This window comes from Hyla sarda, chromosome 5 (genome assembly GCF_029499605.1).
Source record: "Hyla sarda isolate aHylSar1 chromosome 5, aHylSar1.hap1, whole genome shotgun sequence".
NCBI classification, from domain to species: domain Eukaryota; kingdom Metazoa; phylum Chordata; class Amphibia; order Anura; family Hylidae; genus Hyla; species Hyla sarda.
This window is the reverse complement of record NC_079193.1, coordinates 284,002,290-284,019,878: the sequence shown is the minus strand read 5'-3', so window position 1 is coordinate 284,019,878 and position 17,589 is coordinate 284,002,290. Positions and strand designations below refer to the sequence as shown.

At 42.4% G+C, this 17,589-nt stretch overlaps 1 long non-coding RNA gene across 1 annotated transcript in view; it reads left to right on the top strand.

Annotated features, from left to right (window-relative positions):
• Positions 1 to 17,589, top strand: part of LOC130274059 (uncharacterized) — an 83,600-nt gene that overhangs the window by 8,271 nt on the left and 57,740 nt on the right. The window contains exon 2 of the long non-coding RNA XR_008844226.1: positions 8,864 to 9,043. This is a non-coding gene — a long non-coding RNA (uncharacterized LOC130274059). The remainder of the gene's footprint in view (positions 1 to 8,863; positions 9,044 to 17,589) is intronic.

Genomic DNA, 17,589 nt, shown 5'->3' with positions numbered 1-17,589 from the left:
GAGGGCCAGGGATCAGAATTGGAGAGCTGGGGAGCAGAACAGGTAGGACGGCTGATCCTCAGACAACCCCTAAAATAAAATACACAGGGCTATTGGTATTAATGTAAAATATTTCTATCCAATTACTAGGCATGATCTGGGAGGATTTTTTTCCACTTCATTTAAAAATTTGAAAACTGGCATTTAAAGAAAGAAAGCCCTGTAGTGTAGAAAATCGGTGCGGAGGGGCTCATGACAGGGGGAGACTGGGGCTGGACGTGGGGTCAAGGAAGGGACAAGGGGAAGAATCAGGAGGTGATATAAGGAGGAGGGGGTTAGCGGGAAAGGGTCAGTGGCACGTAGCCAGGCAAGTTCACACCCTCCCGCCCTAAATGTTTTGTTGGTGTCATAGCAGCGGTAGCGGGAGAAGGATTTGGAGGCAGGAGTGGCAATTTATGCTGGTTAAAATGTGTTTTAGTGAGTGGCTGGGGACGGTACTCAGCCTGGTGGATAATTATCTGTGGGCATGTGCCCAAGGGCCTCTGAAACAATGTCCCGGGGTTTGGGTGATTACGGCCAGGTGCAAATGTAGGAGGCCTAATACACAGGTTTAGTTGAGGTCTAAAAGGGGATGATGCCTCCAGATTCTTCTTCCGCATTACTGGGTTAAGAACTGTCATAATTTGGGGTTAGGGATTATTGGTTGTATGATGTTCATACTGTTCGTTGTTAAACAATGTTTAAATTGTAAAAGGTTTAATAAATATGGGCCGCTGTGGCCTTTTGTACCACTAATTGGTGTCAGTCGTTATTTGAGGGGTGTTGGTGGTCTAAAGGTAAGCAGCTAGTATATCCCCTAGTCATGTTTTTGCCTTCTTCTGGATCACCTAGGATTTGGAAGAATAAAAAAGCTGAACTTGATGGACTTAGATCTTTTCAACACACTAATATGCACAGTACCTATATTTACTATACACTTCATAGTTTAGACCTGCAAGACAGCCCATTTATAAAAGACAGTGTCCTGAGGGTAGATGATTGCCAATAACCATTCAGCAATTTTCTGGAAACCCATGTGATCAGTTGTTTCAGGGGAAATAGAAGCCATCCACACATTTTACCTACGGTGACCACTAATAGAAAATGTAGTCATTCGTGGCACCCATGAAATAGAGTATAGACCATACGTCAGCCATCCACAGTCTATTAGAGCATCAGCTGCTCTTATTTAGCCATTCTTCTCTCCATGACCTCCATGTACCCTAATAGGACATATGGAAAGTCATCTTGCCTATGCATGGTTTATCATTTCGCCTTCTTCCCTTTTCACCAATAGAAATGTGATTGTGGGGGATCTGACCCAAGCAAGGTTTTGGCACCTTTACAAGACAGAGCGAACAGAGATGGCACTAGGACCTGAGCAAAGTCCACATCAAAAGCGGCTATATAGACACAGCAGAGGTGAAGCAGGAAAATCCAGGGTGCACAACTATTTGAAGTACAGACATGAGTCCAAGGGAAAACATTTACTCACATTCACCTGTTGATACATAAAATCTGTATAACTGTATTGCACATCTATTTTTAAAAACAAGTGCAGGCACTGGGGGAAAGACAGGGGAGCTCGGGAGAGCCCGTTGGGTAACAGCTGTTTCATAGCTTTGCTGTGATCAAGCAGAGGGGCTACTACTGTATATACTCGAGTATAAGCCGACCCGAATATAAGCTGAGGCCCCTAATTTCACCCCAAAAACCCAGGAAAATGTATTGACTCGACTATAAACTTAGGGTGGGAAATACATCATCCCCCCCCTGTCATCATCCATACCCCCGTCATTAACACCCCCATCATCATCACCCTGTCATTTTCACCCTGTCATCATCACCCTGTCATCATCCCCCTAGTCATCATCCCCCTCTTCATCATCACTGCCTGTCAATCCCTCAGTGGTCTTCAACCTGCGGACCTCCAGATGTTTCAAAACTACAACTCCCAGCATGCCCGGACAGCCATGCTGGGAGTTGTAGTTTTGCAACATCTGGAGGTCCGCAGGTTGAAGACCACTGAAAGGGATTGACAGGCAGAGAGTTCACTCGAGTATAAGCCGAGGGGGGCGTTTTCAGCACGAAAAATCGTGCTGAAAAACTCGGCTTATACTCGAGCATCTTGGGCTTCGATTTGTCCTTTTTTTAGTACTGATTTTTTACTAGAAATTTGTGTTGGCAAATCCCTCTTTGTGCTGCTAAGAGATTTAGGTTATAAAGAAGTATCAATATCTCTCCTGTGGCTGGATGTTATGTACAATCATCATGACAGGCCTAAAATGGATTGTATATTTCTGCCTATTATCTTCTTTTCCCTTTTCTAAAATGTATGGTCTAGTTTCTCACTTCCTGGCCATTTATTTACCTGCCAGAAATGATGCGTCTTAGTACTTCTTGATCTGTGGATGAGCTCTGTACTTTAAAAATCTACTTACTGACTGAGGTTAAATTAGCCCCCAAAAAAGGCTTCTTAGCCACAATAGAAGAGATATACCATTAATGTTAGTAAAACAACTATTTTTAAATTATTAACTAGTAGAAATCCTAATCTTAGATTAGAGTTCTGAGACATTGCTTGTTCGTTATAGCTTTAGGATGTGGAATGTATCTTACCTTTCTGCAAGCCCCCCTCCCCATATGTGACATTGGTAGAACCAGGCCATAATGACTGCTCCCCGGCGTATGGTCCGGGCATCCTCATCCAGTCACTCTCCTGCTTACTACTTCACGGCTGCTGCTCCTATTCTGTCCCATAGGGGCCCGAGTGTGCTCTGGCTGCAACTTAAAGGGCTAGTGTGCACATCTTTAAAGTGTTTCTACCTATTCCTGCCTGATATTGCCTATTAAGGCTGCTTGGCCACTAAACCATGCCTAAGTATTAGTTTGGTTTTGCCATAACCAAGGTGTTTTGTTCCTGACCTGCTATCCTGTATCTGTCCTGTGCCTGTTTACCTGATGTTGCTTTTGCCTGACCCTTGCGCACTACACTAACCTGGATAGACGCAACTGAACCTATGCTGCCTGCCACAACCTTCTTGCCAGTACCTGGACTGAGCTTGTGCAACCTGCCATGCCTTTTCTGCCTGGACTGAACTCTCCTACCCAGCTGCCTTCCCACCGAAAACACCGGCATCGGCCTTACCTCTGTCTTTGTCTCCAGTGCATGGCGTTGGTATTGACCATACTGGAACTACGGTAGTGACCAGATACACTCTAGCAGGAGATAAAGAGTGAAAATCTTGACGGTATTTAAGGACTGCTCCTGAGTTATGCCCTAAGTCAAACTGGTTAGGTAGCACAGTGTGACCGCATCCATTTAGACATTCTAGCTACTGTGCAATAGAAATACTAAAGTGACCTTCAACTCTTTGTTCCCTAGATTACGTCTAGAAGTGGTCCCAAGGGGCATACCCTTTCCATTGATAATGTTATAGCATACCCCAGTAATGTTCCATAACATTAAATGACGAGAGTACCCCTTTAAGAAGCAACTGGAAAAAAAAGGACAACACAAGGACTCATGTTCACTATTTAGTTTAACTATATGGAATATGTTGTATAAACACATTGTAAACACAGTTTATCAAAGGCTGGCAAGCTTGTGGTTGACCGAGTGTGATTTCAGCAATCTGTAAGTATGTCCTCAGCTAAATGTATAGCTCTCATAAACAACCCAGCATTCTTACATGCCATGGCATACGTCCAGAAACAGGATTGCCAGTCACAGTGCAGGTTTCATATATAATAACCACAATATCAACCTGACTTTGAATCAAGGGTGGAATTTGGCTGGAGTCACACTTCTCCACAGCAGCTATATTCCAAAACTCTACACACACTTAGTCAGTTTCTTGTCCCTTTGTGCACATTTCTCCAAAGAGAGCAGCAAAACAGCACTGGAAGCAAAGGCGAGAGTGTGAGGTGGTCAATCTCGTCCTTCAGTGTCGAGGGCCTGTGGGTTTGGGCCAGGGACAGGAACTCCCTGTACAGACACTGTGTCTGCTAAAGGAGAACCGTTTTCACAGAAGAGCATTTTGTTCTCTGCCACCAAGGAAAACTTACACAACAGACACATACAAGTATGAAAAATGAATATTTTTTAGAAATTTGTCTTTTTTTTTTTTCTTAGAATGTACAGTTCTCATTTTTCCTTTAGGGTGCAGTAAAATTTGCCTAAAGATGGATGCCAAAATCTTGAAAGAATAAGTATGTTTGACTTAGAATCCTATTGAGACAGGTCATTATCCAAGTGGAACCTGACGGAAAATTGTAATGTGGATGGCGTCACGTATTTCCACTGAAAATAGAATACAATTTATTGTCATATGTAATACAGAGTTTCTTTACAATAGACCTTTAAGTGTGATATTGTTATGTCAAAATGGGGGATATATATAATGTATTCATACAATGTGTAACTTTAAAGGGGTACTCCGGTGAAAACATTTTTTCTTTTACATCAACTGGTGCCAGAAAGTTAAACATATTTGTAAATTACTTCTATTAAAAAATCTTAATCCTTCCAGCACTTATTAGCTGCTGAATGCTACAGAGGAAATTCCTTTCTTTTTGGAACACTGATGACATCACGAGCACAGTGCTCTCTGCTGACATCTCTGTCCATTTTAGCAGCCATGCATAGCAGATTTATGCTAAGGGAAGCATGGTGGCTCAGTGGGTAGCACTGCTGCCTTGCCTTGCTGGGGACTTGGGTTCAAATCCCGCTAAGGAACACAATAAGTAAAGCATTATTATTATTATTATAATAATGTCAGCAGAGAGAACTGTGGTTGTGATGTCATCAGAGAGCATTCCAAAAAGAAAAGAATTTCCTCAGTAGTATTCAGCAGCTAATAAGTATAGGAAGGATTAAACATTTTTTAATAGAAGTAATTTACAAATATGTTTAACTTTCTGCCACCAGTTGATTTAAAAGAAAAAAGGTTTTCACCGGAGTACCCCTTTAAGGGGGTTTATTTGCTCGTGGTCCTATCCTGGGTGAATGGGTAGTGCAATTGAACTCAGGTAGAATGATTGCTTAGTGGAAACCAATGTTGCCTTGCAGTACTTGTATTCTGGTTTAAAGATAAGCACCAGGAATAAGGCTGGGTTCTCACTAATGTAATGTAGGCAAATCCCTATTACGAACGCAAGACACAGCTCAACCATGGGTCTGATGACTCGAAGTCAGTTTGGTTGATCAGAACCATGTCCATTTTAGCCCATTGGGGGGTATTTATCAATTTTGCCTGTTGACAGTTTCTTTTTAGCCTTTTTTTTTTCACTTTGGTTTTCGTGGACATGCACCAAATTTATCATTTGGTGCAAGTTGTTAGTAATTTTGGCTCAAATGTTGAAATCAGCCGTTCACAGCGCCTTTTACACAGAACTTACCCCCACAGAGGACGGTGTATTTTACCCTGTAGAGCAGCCATTTCGGAGTCCCTCCTGCAGTATATCAGCAAGCGCCATGAGTTATTTTCTTTTGTGGGGTTTATAGCCACCATGTGAAATGGATTTTATTTTCAACTTGGGTATTTTTTTTTTTTACTTTAGTGCAGTGGTCTTCAACCTGTGGACCTCCAGATGTTGCAAAACTACAATTCCCAGCATGCCCGGACAGCCGTTGGCTGTCCGGGCATGCTGGGAGTTGTAGTTTTGCAACATCTGGAGGTCCGCAGGTTGGAGACCACTGCTTATCTTTCCTGAACCTGTGTGGCCATGTCCATTGCTGGCTCAACGGAGGGTGAAGGTCCCTCATAGACAACTATGTCGCAGGATAGTATTGAGCAGCCCTCGAGGCGTTGCTGCTTTCACAAAAAAATGTTTTAATGTATTTTGACCCCTTTACATTTTCTGACATTGCTAAGTGTGTTTTATATGTGCAAAATTTCTTGACGGGGATTTGCGCCCAAAAAAACGGGATTTGCGCCAAAATTGCGCCAAAGATCGATTGGCGCAAATGATGAATTACAGACTAAAGTTAAAATCACACACAGGACCGTGTGATTTTGAGAAAGTTGTAAAAATGACAGTGGAGAAGATGCGCCAAACTTTGGCACAAAAAGACACTGCGTCAAAGTATTGCGTTAAAGTTACATGAAAAAAACACATAAATCCTTTGATAAATACCCCCCATTGTGTTGTCCACCATCGGCTTATTTTTTATATCTACCAGGGCTGACCATGCTCTAAGTGGTAACAACTCCCTGTTCAGTCGTATAGATGACATGCACAGATGGTAATGGTGCCGAGGCAGTGTTCTGAAAATGAAGACATTGGCGGGAAATTATTACTGGGAAACCAACATTTTTTTCGTTGGTTTACGCACCTCAATGTTGGTACACAATCCTTGCCCCACATTTTTCCATGTCATGATCCACAATTCTTTTGCAATTCAGTAAACCATTCAATTTGTATTCTGGAACCTACAAGGTGGCCGTGTCAAAGGTTTTGTGCCAAAATCCATGAAATTTAATAACTAAAACCCAACTTTAATTGGAAAATGTAGGAATCAATCTGACCAGAATATAAGTGGTTAAACTGTCCAGTTTTGTAAATATCGGGCCTTCTTTGTTCAATAGATAACAATTGTTTGTCTTTTGATATATGTTTGTATTTTAGTGATTGTTATGTTATTTTAGGTTTAAAGTTTTTGTTTTTAAAAACAGATAGTATAGTATAAAAATACTGTTATTTTACAATAAATAAAACAGTTAATATAGAAAGAAAACACATGCATTTATTGGTATTTAAAAAAAAGTTATCTGCTGGGACAGTGTGGCTAATAATGCAAAATAGTATACAGATGCTAATAATTACTGGAAGGATTAAGATTTTGTAATAAAAGTAATTTACAAATCTGTTTAACTTTCTGGCATCAGTTGATTAAAAAAAAAAAAAAAGTTTTCCAATGGATTACTCCTTTAACCCCTTAAGGGCGCAGGACGTAAATGTACGTCCTGGTGCGGTGGTACTTAACGCACCAGGACGTACATTTACGTCATGTGCATAACCGCGGGCATCGGAGCGATGCCCGTGTCATGCGCGGCTGATCCCGGCTGCTGATAGCAACCAGGGACCCGCCGGCAATGGCCGACGGCCGCGATATCGCGGGCGTCCGCCATTAACCCCTCAGATGTCGGGATCAATACAGATCCCGGCATCTGCGGCAGTACGCGATTTCAATGAATGATCGGATCGCCCGCAGCGCTGCTGCGGGGATTCGATCATTCAGAACACCGCACGGAGGTCCCCTCAACTGCCTCTGTCCGGCTCCTGGCGTCTTCTGCTCTGGTCTGAGATCGAGCAGACCAGAGCAGAAGATGACCGATAACACTGATCTGTTCTATGTCCTATATATAGAACAGATCAGTATTAGCAATCATGGTATTGCTATGAATAGTCCCCTATGGGGACTATTCAAGTGTAAAAAAAAATTTAAAAAAATGTAAAAGTTAAAGTAAAAAAAAAGTGAAAAATCCCCTCCCCCAATAAAAAAGTAAAACGTCTGTTTTTTCCTATTTTACCCCCAAAAAGCGTAAAAAATAAATTTAATAGACATATTTGGTGTCGCCGCGTGTGTAAATGTCCGAACTATTAAAATAAAATGTTAATGATCCCGTACGGTGAACGGCGTGAACGTAAAAAAAAAAAAAGTCCAAAATTTAATATTATAAAAAATGTATTAAAAGTTTTTTATATGCAAATGTGGTATAAAAAAAATACAGATCATGGCGCAAAAAATGAGCCCTCATATCGCCACTTATACGGAAAAATAAAAAAGTTATAGGTAATCAAAATAAAGGGATTATAAACATACTAATTTGGTTAAAAAGTTTGTGATTTTTTTTAAGCACAACAATAATATAAAAGTATGTAATAATAGGTATCATTTTAATCGTATTGACCCTCAGAATAAAGAACACATGTCATTTTTACCGTAAATTGTACGGCGTGAAAATGAAACCTTCCAAAATTAGCAAAATTGCGTTTTTCTTTTTAATTTCCCCACAAAAATAGTGTTTTTTGGTTGCGCCATACATTTTATGATATATTTAGTGATGTCATTACAAAGGACAACTGGTCGCGCAAAAAACAAGCCCTCATACTAGTCTGTGGATGAAAATATTAAAGAGTTATGATTTTTAGAAGGCGAGGAGGAAAAACGAAAACGTAAAAATTAAATTGTCTGAGTCCTTAAGGCAAAAATGGGTTAAGGGGTACTCCGGTGGACAAAGTTATACAGATTTGTAAATTGCTTTTATTTACAAATAATCCTTCCAGTACTTATAAGCTGCTGTATGCTCCACAGGAAGTTGTGTAGTTCTTTTCAGTCTGACCACAGTTCTCTCTGCTGCCAAATCTGTCAGTGTCAGGGAACTGCCCCGAGCAGGAGCAAATCCCAATAGAAAACCTTTCCTGTTCCTGACATGAACAGAGGTGACAGCAGAGAGCACTGTGGTTAGACTGGATAGAACTACACAACTTCCACTGGAGCATACAGCAGCTGATAAGTACTGGAAGAATTAAGATTTTTGAATAGTAGTAATTTACAAATCTGTATAACTCTGGCACCAGTTATTTTGAAAACATTTTTTGTCCACCGGAGTACCCCTTTAAGGGATTGCCCTGTAAGTCCTGTAAGGTTCACTGTGGAATTTCTGCAGCAGAAAATCTGCAGCAGAAACACCTGTAAATCTACGGCTGCAAATCTAAACTAAATGATGTGGACTTCTGTGCAGTTTTTGTGGATTTACTATGGGTAAATAAATGGATAATGATTTGTAAATGAATAAATGAATGTGGATTTGAAACATAGCATTTCCTGTCTGACCAGATTCAGCTGTTTGCTGGGAATGCTCTTGTGGCTGCATTTAGTTTCTCTCGGGACTGGATTTTGACAGTCTTTGATGGGACAACCCCTAATACAATACCAGACTAGTGACAAGGTGCTACATTACAGTGATCAAGCCAGTAATCCAGGAGAACTCCAGTACACAGCCATGGATTATATACGGTAAGAATCTCTTATACTGCTATGTGACAACATTCTTTCACAGGAATCTATAAGACTTGATGTTTAGCTGATGGAAATGGAAAACATTGTCTTAGGCACTGCTCCAGAATCTTTTTCATCCATGGTTGCCTTAGATAATGATGTCTTTTCCTCAGACTTCCATATGAATGTCATTTTAAACACTGAAACAATCATGAAACAATTATTTCCCGACTTTACTAACATTGAAGCTGGTAAAGAAGTCCCATCAAACTGGACCAAAAGGCCGGCGTGTTCTCATCATTACTGTAATGCATTGGTGTGACACAGACATGTCCTGCTGCAATTTACTTAGATGACAGGAAGATATTGGAAATGTATAATGTTCATTCATGGTTTTTTTGTGGATTACAGTCACTTATTATATTTTTGCATTCGTTTGCTGATAAAACCCCCTTTGGTTCTTCCTCTGAATTTGTTATTTTGTAAAATTCTAGCAGTTACTCCCACCATCGCTAACATAGCCCGCAGTATAACTGAGTTTGCCTCACCTTCTCTCTGCGTCTGTCTGTGGTGGGCCTGGGCTGATATTTTCTTCTGCAGCCTCTAGTGACCATTTAGTACTGCACAGTTTTCCTCTGCAACATGCCGTCGCTTTCTTAAAGGGGTTATCCAGGGAAATACTTTTTTTTTAATATATCAACTGGCTCCAGAAAGTTAAACAGATTTTTAAATTACTTCTATTAAAAAATCTTAATCCTTTCAGTACTTATGAACTTCTGAAGTTAAGGTTGTTCTTTTCTGTCTAAGTGCTCTCTGATGACACGTGTCTCGGGAACCGCCCAGTTTAGAAGAGGTTTGCTATGGGGATTTGCTTCTAAACTGGGCGGTTCCTGAGACACATGTCATCAGAGAGCACTTAGACAGAAAAGAACAACCGTAAAGGGGTAGTCCAGTGGTGAAAAATGTATCCCCTATCCTAAGGATAGGGGATAAGTTTGAGATCGCGGGGGGTTCGACCACTGGGGCCCCCTGCGATCTCTCTGTACGGGGGGCCAGGCTCTCCGGCCAGATAGCGGGTGTCGACCTCCGCACGAAGCGTCGGCCGACACGCCCCCTCAATACATCTCTATGGCAGAGCCGGAGATTGCCGAAGGCAGCGCTTCGGCTCTGCCATAGAGTTGTATTGAGGGGGCGTGTCGGCCGATGCTTCGTGCGTAGGTCGACATGCCCCCTTCCCGTGGGCTGTCAGGGCTCCGTACAGGAGATCGCAGGGGGCCCCAGTGGTCGGACCCCCGCAATCTCAAACTTATCCCCTATCCTTAGGATAGGGGATAAGTTGTTCACCACTGGGTCACCACTGGACTACTCCTTTAACTTCAGAAGCTCATAAGTACTGAAAGGATTAAGATTTTTTAATAGGAGTAATTTACAAATCTGTTTAACTTTCTGGAGCCAGTTGATATATATAAAAAAGTTTTTTTCTGGATAACCCCTTTAATGTTCACTAGAGGCTACAGAGGAACATGTTGGCCCAGGCCTGCCACAGACCGTAGCAGGAAGAAGGTAAGCATTCAAATTGCACCCCATAGAAGAGCAGTGTCACTTTGACAGAAGCTGCCACTCCTCTATGAGATAAGCAGAAATGTGCTCTGCTTTATTGTGCACTGTTTTTACCAAAAAGGGACGATGGTATGTTTCTCTCATCCTGGATAAGTCCTTTAACTCTGTACCCTCGCTGGGCCAAGAGTTCTGCACCTACCCCAGCGATTGTCATCGGTTAACTCCTCCCACTCTATGGGCCAGCATTCTGCACCGGGCCCAGAGAGTGTAGAGCTGGATCTAAACTGGCATTATATCTGAAACAAGTTCAACAACCCAATTCAAGTGAAAACTCCAAAGATTTGCTCATCTTTAGATTAGATCTAGCCTGCTTCTAAAAAGATAGTAATTCACCTCCTCCTGACACATTCCTAGACATTAAAAAAGTATATATAAATATAAAATGACAATTGTACTTCAAATCATCTTCCGTGAGGATGCGATGGGGCCAAGCCTTGCAAAAGTTGCAGTTTATAATAACAATTACATGCCAATATATTTTTATGGGGGGCTATGGGAAGAATAGTGGCAGCACTTGGCAAACCTAAAAATGTGGTCCCTGCTTCATTGGTTGGGAAATTATATTGGGGAATGGTTAGTTATGCAGTTCTATAAGATAATCCTTTAAGTGACTTTGAATCAGAGCTTTACGACATAATGCTCAATTTAGTTAGGTTTACAGATTAAAGGGGTATCCTTTGGATAGGGGATACGATGTCTGATCGCGGGGGCCCGCTGCTGAGACCCCCCCCGCGATCTCCCTGCAGCACCCACTTTCTATGCGGGTGCTGAATCTCCAGTTTCGGAAACCTCCGGTTTCCGAAACTGGAGATTCAGCACCCGCATAGAAAGCGGGTGCTGCAGGGAGATGGTGTCGAGTCTCGGCAGCGGGCCCCCCGCGATCAGACATCTTATCCCCTATCCTTTGGATAGGGGATAAAATGTTTTTGCCCGGAATACCCCTTTAAATAATGCGTCTCCTCGAGTGGTATATTATAAGTAAATATAAAGCCAGGGATCCGGAGGGAAGAGCCTAACCGGCTGCTTATGCTCATTTCGCTTGTATGTTACTAAGAAATCGAATACAGAAAACAAATAAACCAGCAGAATGTAATATATAAAATTCCTCGATGCGGTATACATTCCTGAACTGTTTATAACCCATGTCACATTGACTTTTGAGACGTTGCTTTTGTGTTGTGTTTTTTTCATTTGCATGACACAGGGAGGGCAGAGATTCTTTACCTTAACTCCACTTCTCTGGAGCAATGTGCTGCTGGTGAAAGGGTCAGTTATGACATTATCTGAGCTGATTCCCATTAGAGAAAATGTCAGACATTCCTTTCCAACAAGCAAGATTTGGTTTTGTGTAATATGATTTGTGTACTGTTGCCAAAACTATACAGATCACTGGAGCAAAGGGGAATGAAGCCATGTGGCAGAATATTTATCTGTCACGAAGTGAAGATCCAGTTATGCCCCTTTTGCATAATAGTTTTGTTTTTTTCCAGAGATCATCCAGCTGGCTCTGCATTCCTTATTTACTGTAGTTTATCTTATAAGTGCCTACGTTTTCAATACGTATGAGTTTTTCCAGCACTGTCACACAGAGACAGAGAATTATAGCTGTCAGGACGTGCTGAGAGTTGTAGTTCAACAGTAAATAAGAATGCTGAGATAGGCAATTTTTAATAGATACATTTTGACAAACTTCCTAATAGTTAGTTTCTAATAGTTAGTAGGCCTGTCCACTAGATTTTCTAAAAAAAATGTACAGATTTATTGTTGAAACCTACACAAAAATTCTGTTTTCCCCCCACTATTCTTTAAGTAATCAGAAAAATCGAACAGAATTGTGTAAGTAGGTAAAATTACTGTGGGGTTTTTAGTATTTGGATTTTTCTGTTTATGGTTTGTTTAAACCTAATTTGAGGGCTAACACAATGGCCCTGGTTTACTATTGTAAACCAAACTGTTCTGTCAGGTTGTGCGCAAGATTCTCAAAATTGGCAAAAAAAAAATAAAAAAAACCCGGCCAACGCTCCATTTAACTGTGAGGAGGAAACTTGTTTAATTTAGTCTTCTGCTAGTGAATTGTAACATTGTTGCTACTTTGTTGCTTCAGAGATTTAACATGAAGCCATTGGACCCAATTGGTTATCAAAAGGCCCTGGTGACATATAATCCCCCTCAATATCGACTGAATTCAGGAAAATTATGTTTCCAAATGTTATAATCTTGCATCACTAGCTGCCTCTAAGGGTCTTTGGAGAGTAAAGACAGTCTTCAAGCTACTGGACCACTTAGCAACTTCAGTTTATTAGTCTTTGGTAGCATGAGGCATTACTTAAAGGGGTATCTGCCCCCCACAATCTCCCTGCTGCATTTAGAGTGTCGGTTGCAACGTCGGAGGCTCGTGACATCATGGCCATGCCACTTCAATGCAAGTCAATGGGAGGGGGCGTGACGGCCGTCACACCCCTCAAAATAGACTTGCATTTAGGGAGTGTGACTGTGACATCATGAGCAGGGTGTGGCCGTGACATCACAAGCCTCCACCCCGCATCGGCTGTTATCCAGCACAGAGTGAAGTTAGCTCCATGGACCGGATGTCTGGGGTGCCGCAGCCAAGATCGCAGGAGTCCCCAGTGTTGGGACCCCCACGATCAGACATCTTATCCCCTATCCTTTGGATAGAGGATAAGATGTCTAGGGGCAGAGTACCCCTTTAACTGTTGTTCTATAGCCACATTGCATGACAGGCTATTCAAAAATCTAAATACAAAATCAATAGCCAGTATTCAGATACAATGGTCCAGATTTACTATTCCCATCCCAACAACTTAGTTTCAGCTTTTGCTCAATTTTGGCCCAGAGAATTGGCAACACTTTACAAGAAGAAACCGGAATGACCCTAGAAAAAACATTTTTAAAAGGGTTGTCCAAGAATAGAAAAACAGAGCTAATTTCTTCCAACACAACTTGAGGACAGGAATGGTGATGTTTTTGGAGCACTGATTTTCTATTCCTAACAATCCTTGAACTAGATAAAGTAGGCCTGTCCACTAGATTTTCTAAAAAAAAACGTGCAGATTTATTGTTGAAACCTACACAAAAATTCTGTTTTCCCCCCACTATTCTTTAAGTAATCAGAAAAATCGAACAGAATTGTGTAAGTAGGTAAAATTACTGTGGGGTTTTTAGTATTTAGATTTTTCTGTTTATGGTTTGTTTAAACCTAGTTTGAGGGCTAACACGATGGCCCTGATTTACTATTGTAAACCAAACTGTTCTTTCGGGTTGTGCCCAAGATTCTCAAAATTGAGAAAAAAAAAAAAAAAAACGGCCAACACTCCATTTAACTGTGAAAAACCAAAAGGGGGTGTGTTCGTCAGGGAAAAGGGGTGTGGTTGCCTAAAAGGGGCATGTCCCTGACATTTGTGAAAAATCCCAACATATTTATTAAGGTTTCCAAAGAAAATGTGGTGGATCTGGAAAACCCCACAGCTCAGAGAAAGGTAAACATTAGTAAATACTGTGGAAAAAAATTTGTAGTGAATAAAAACCCACAAAGAAAACTACACTCCACTCTTAGTAAATCAGTGCCAATATTCCAGAGATGTGCGCCAAAACAGTAAATTGGGTGAAAAAAAGTCACCATGTTATAGTCTGCAAATGAATCTCTGTTTCTGTCTACTAAATATTAGGGATATATTACGGATTTAAGAACATTCTCTGTTGGGTTAATATTCCCCCCATCATTTTTAGTTGCTGCAATAGAGGTTGGTGTGAAGCCAGTAATCCTGCCCTTTACATTGCTTCCAATTTCAGTAACTAAAAAAGAGAAGACAAAGGAACAGACATGTTGCAAATAGTTAACTGGCAAAGAACTCTATTCTATTTATTACTTTTATTTTACTCAATTGGACAGCTATTGTGCAATGTATAGTTCTATACCAACTAATGTCCAGTAGCGATCATTTCATGTACTGTGTATGGCATAACTTCAACTAGTAGCCGAGGAGTCACATCTGCTTCAACAGTTGACATGATAGGTTAAATGGGCATGGTCATTTGCAAAAACTTTTTATACAATGTAACTAATAACATTATATGTATATTTGTAATATACATTGGTTAACAAAAAGTGTATATTTTTGGGTAAAAAAATGCTGTCTTGTCCCTGCGGCTATTGTCTGTGTGTCTCAGAGACAAAATACAGGAAGTGTGGGTGGACAGGCAGGGCTCTGGGCACTGAGGACAAGCAGGGCTCTGTGCACTGAGGACAAGCAGGGCTCTGTACACTGAGGACAAACAGGGCTCTGTACACTGAGGACAAGCAGGGCTCTGTACACTGAGGACAAGCAGGGCTCTGTACACTGAGGACAAGCAGGGCTCTGTACACTGAGGACAAACAGGGCTCTGTACACTGAGGACAAGCAGGGCTCTGTACTCTGAGGACAAGCAGGGTTCTGTGCACTGAGGACAAGCAGGGCTCTGTGCACTGAAGACAAGCAGGGTTCTGTGCATTGAGGACAAGCAGCGCTCTGTACACTGAGGACAAGCAGGGGTCTGTGCACTGAGGACAAGCAGGGGTCTGTGCACTGAGGACAAGCAGGGGTCTGTGCACTGAGGACAAGCAGGGTTCTTTACACTGAGGACAAGCAGTGCTCTGTGCAGTGAGGCTCTGTGACACACCCTGGCTCACACAGCAGGCTGATAGACAAGCTCTGCTGATTGACAGCCCTGACAAGTCCCACCCACCCACACTTCCTGTATTTATTCAGCATTTTTCACCCAAAATATACATATTTTTTGACTAGTATATATGCTGATATCCAACTCCCAATCTTTTACTAGAGGGGTAGACTCATACAAGTGAGCAAGGAGGTGGTGAATAACCGGAGATGGGCTGGCTTACTCTGGGCTCTTGCCAGGGAAACATCCACTGGGCACTTGACCCTTATTTACATATTAACAAAAAGGAACATAGCTCAGCACTGGAAAGGACTATGGAGATTAAAAAGCCTATGTCAAGAATCAAGATGACTGGCCCTATATAGCCATGTGCTCATGTACATGTGTGTTTTCATGCTGAGAATTCCATTTTAAAAATAAACCCATTCATTATAAAGTAGAACAGAGCACTCACCCGGTGAACCGGATTTCCAAACCCATGCAGACGTCCACGTCAGACTAAAGCGGGGAGGCGGCAGATGAAACCGGGGGAGTTCAGACGCTGGCCACGGACCGTATCACGCCACTTGGTGCTTCGTCAGGCTTCCCCGCTTTAGTCTGATGTGAACGCCTCCCCGCTTTAGTCCGATGTGTGCGTCTGCATGGGTTTGGAAGTCTGGTTCACCGTGTGAGTGCTCCGTTCTACTTTCTGTATTTTTGGTATCTTCATTGACTTAGCATTTCCACGTGAGCACCACCTGTTTATATCCATACCCAAAGCGATACTTTTCCTACGTCCTTAGGGGATCAGATCCATAGCATATGCTAGCTTACAGTGCCGGTGTCCTTTCCTTTTTTCTTGCCGTTGTTGAAGAATAATTATAAAGGCTTTGTTCTCCTATGTTTGCTGTAACACATTGTTGCAGTTTATGGTTTACGTCTGCACGATACATATTTTCCCATTTTTGCAAAGATGTCAGCCATATGTAAATTACAAATCCCTATATATGTCACTTGGCAGGGGCACAGGTGAGAGCGCTAAGGCCCTCCCAGGGTATAAAAGGGTTTAATTAAAAAAGTACTATTGGAATAGTATCATCATGTGACCTGACCAGTCAAAAACCAGTCATCACTGGTACCCTATAGAGCAGGGGTCCTCAAACTACGCATTTACCCGGCCCGCCGGGTGTTTTTGCCTTAGGACATCCCTGTGTTCCGAAAGATGCTTTCGGAACACAAGGATGCCTCTGAAGTCCCTGCGGCACGCGTTTACTTTAAAAACGCGGGACCGCCAGGAGCAGGTGCACGCAGCAACGTCACTGACGTCCCATGCGTGCGCCCATGGCAACCGAGTGCGGAGCAGAAGAGAAGAAGTAGGCTGGTAGTAGGTAAGTGTTTACCAGCGGCGCGTCCCTTCAGTGTTCTGACCACCGATCCTCCGGTCCTGCTATGGCCGGAGCGGTGGTCGGAACACTGAAATGGGGCAGTACACAGGCATACAGCCTCCAGCCATACTTTATGGTTGGAGGCTGTATGCCTGTGGGGGAACATACTGCCAATGTAATTTGGGGGACTATACTGCCAGCCTAATGTGGGGGAACATACTGCACATAATGTGGGGGAACTATACTGCACCTAATGTGGGGGACTATATTGCACCTAATGTGGGGGGACTATACTGCACCTAATGTGGGGGAACTATACTGCACCTAATGTGGTGGAACTATACTGCACCTAATGTGGTGGAACTATACTGCACCTAATGTGGTGGAGCTATACTGCACCTAATGTGGTGGAGCTATACTGCACCTTATGTGGGGGAACTATACTGAGCCTAATGAGGGTGACTATATTGCACCTAATGTGGGGGAACATACTGCCAGCCTAATGTGGGGGACTATATTGCTCCTAATGTGGGGGAAAATACCGCCAGCCTAATGTGGGGGACTATATTGCACCTAATGTGGGGGAACATACTGCAAGCCTAATGTGGGGGACTATATTGCACCTAATGTGGGGGAACTATACTGCCAGCCTAATGTTTGGGACTATATTGCACCTAATGTGGGGGAACTATACTGCACCTAATGTGGGGGAACTACAACCTAATGTGGGGGAACTATACTGCACCTAATGTGGGGGGGGGAAACTACAACCTAATGTGGGTGAACTATACTGCACCTAATGTGGGGGGGGGGACTACAACCTAATGTAGGGGAACTACTACCTAATGTGGGGGAACTATACTGCCAACCTAATATGGGGGAATTGTACTGCACCTAATGTGG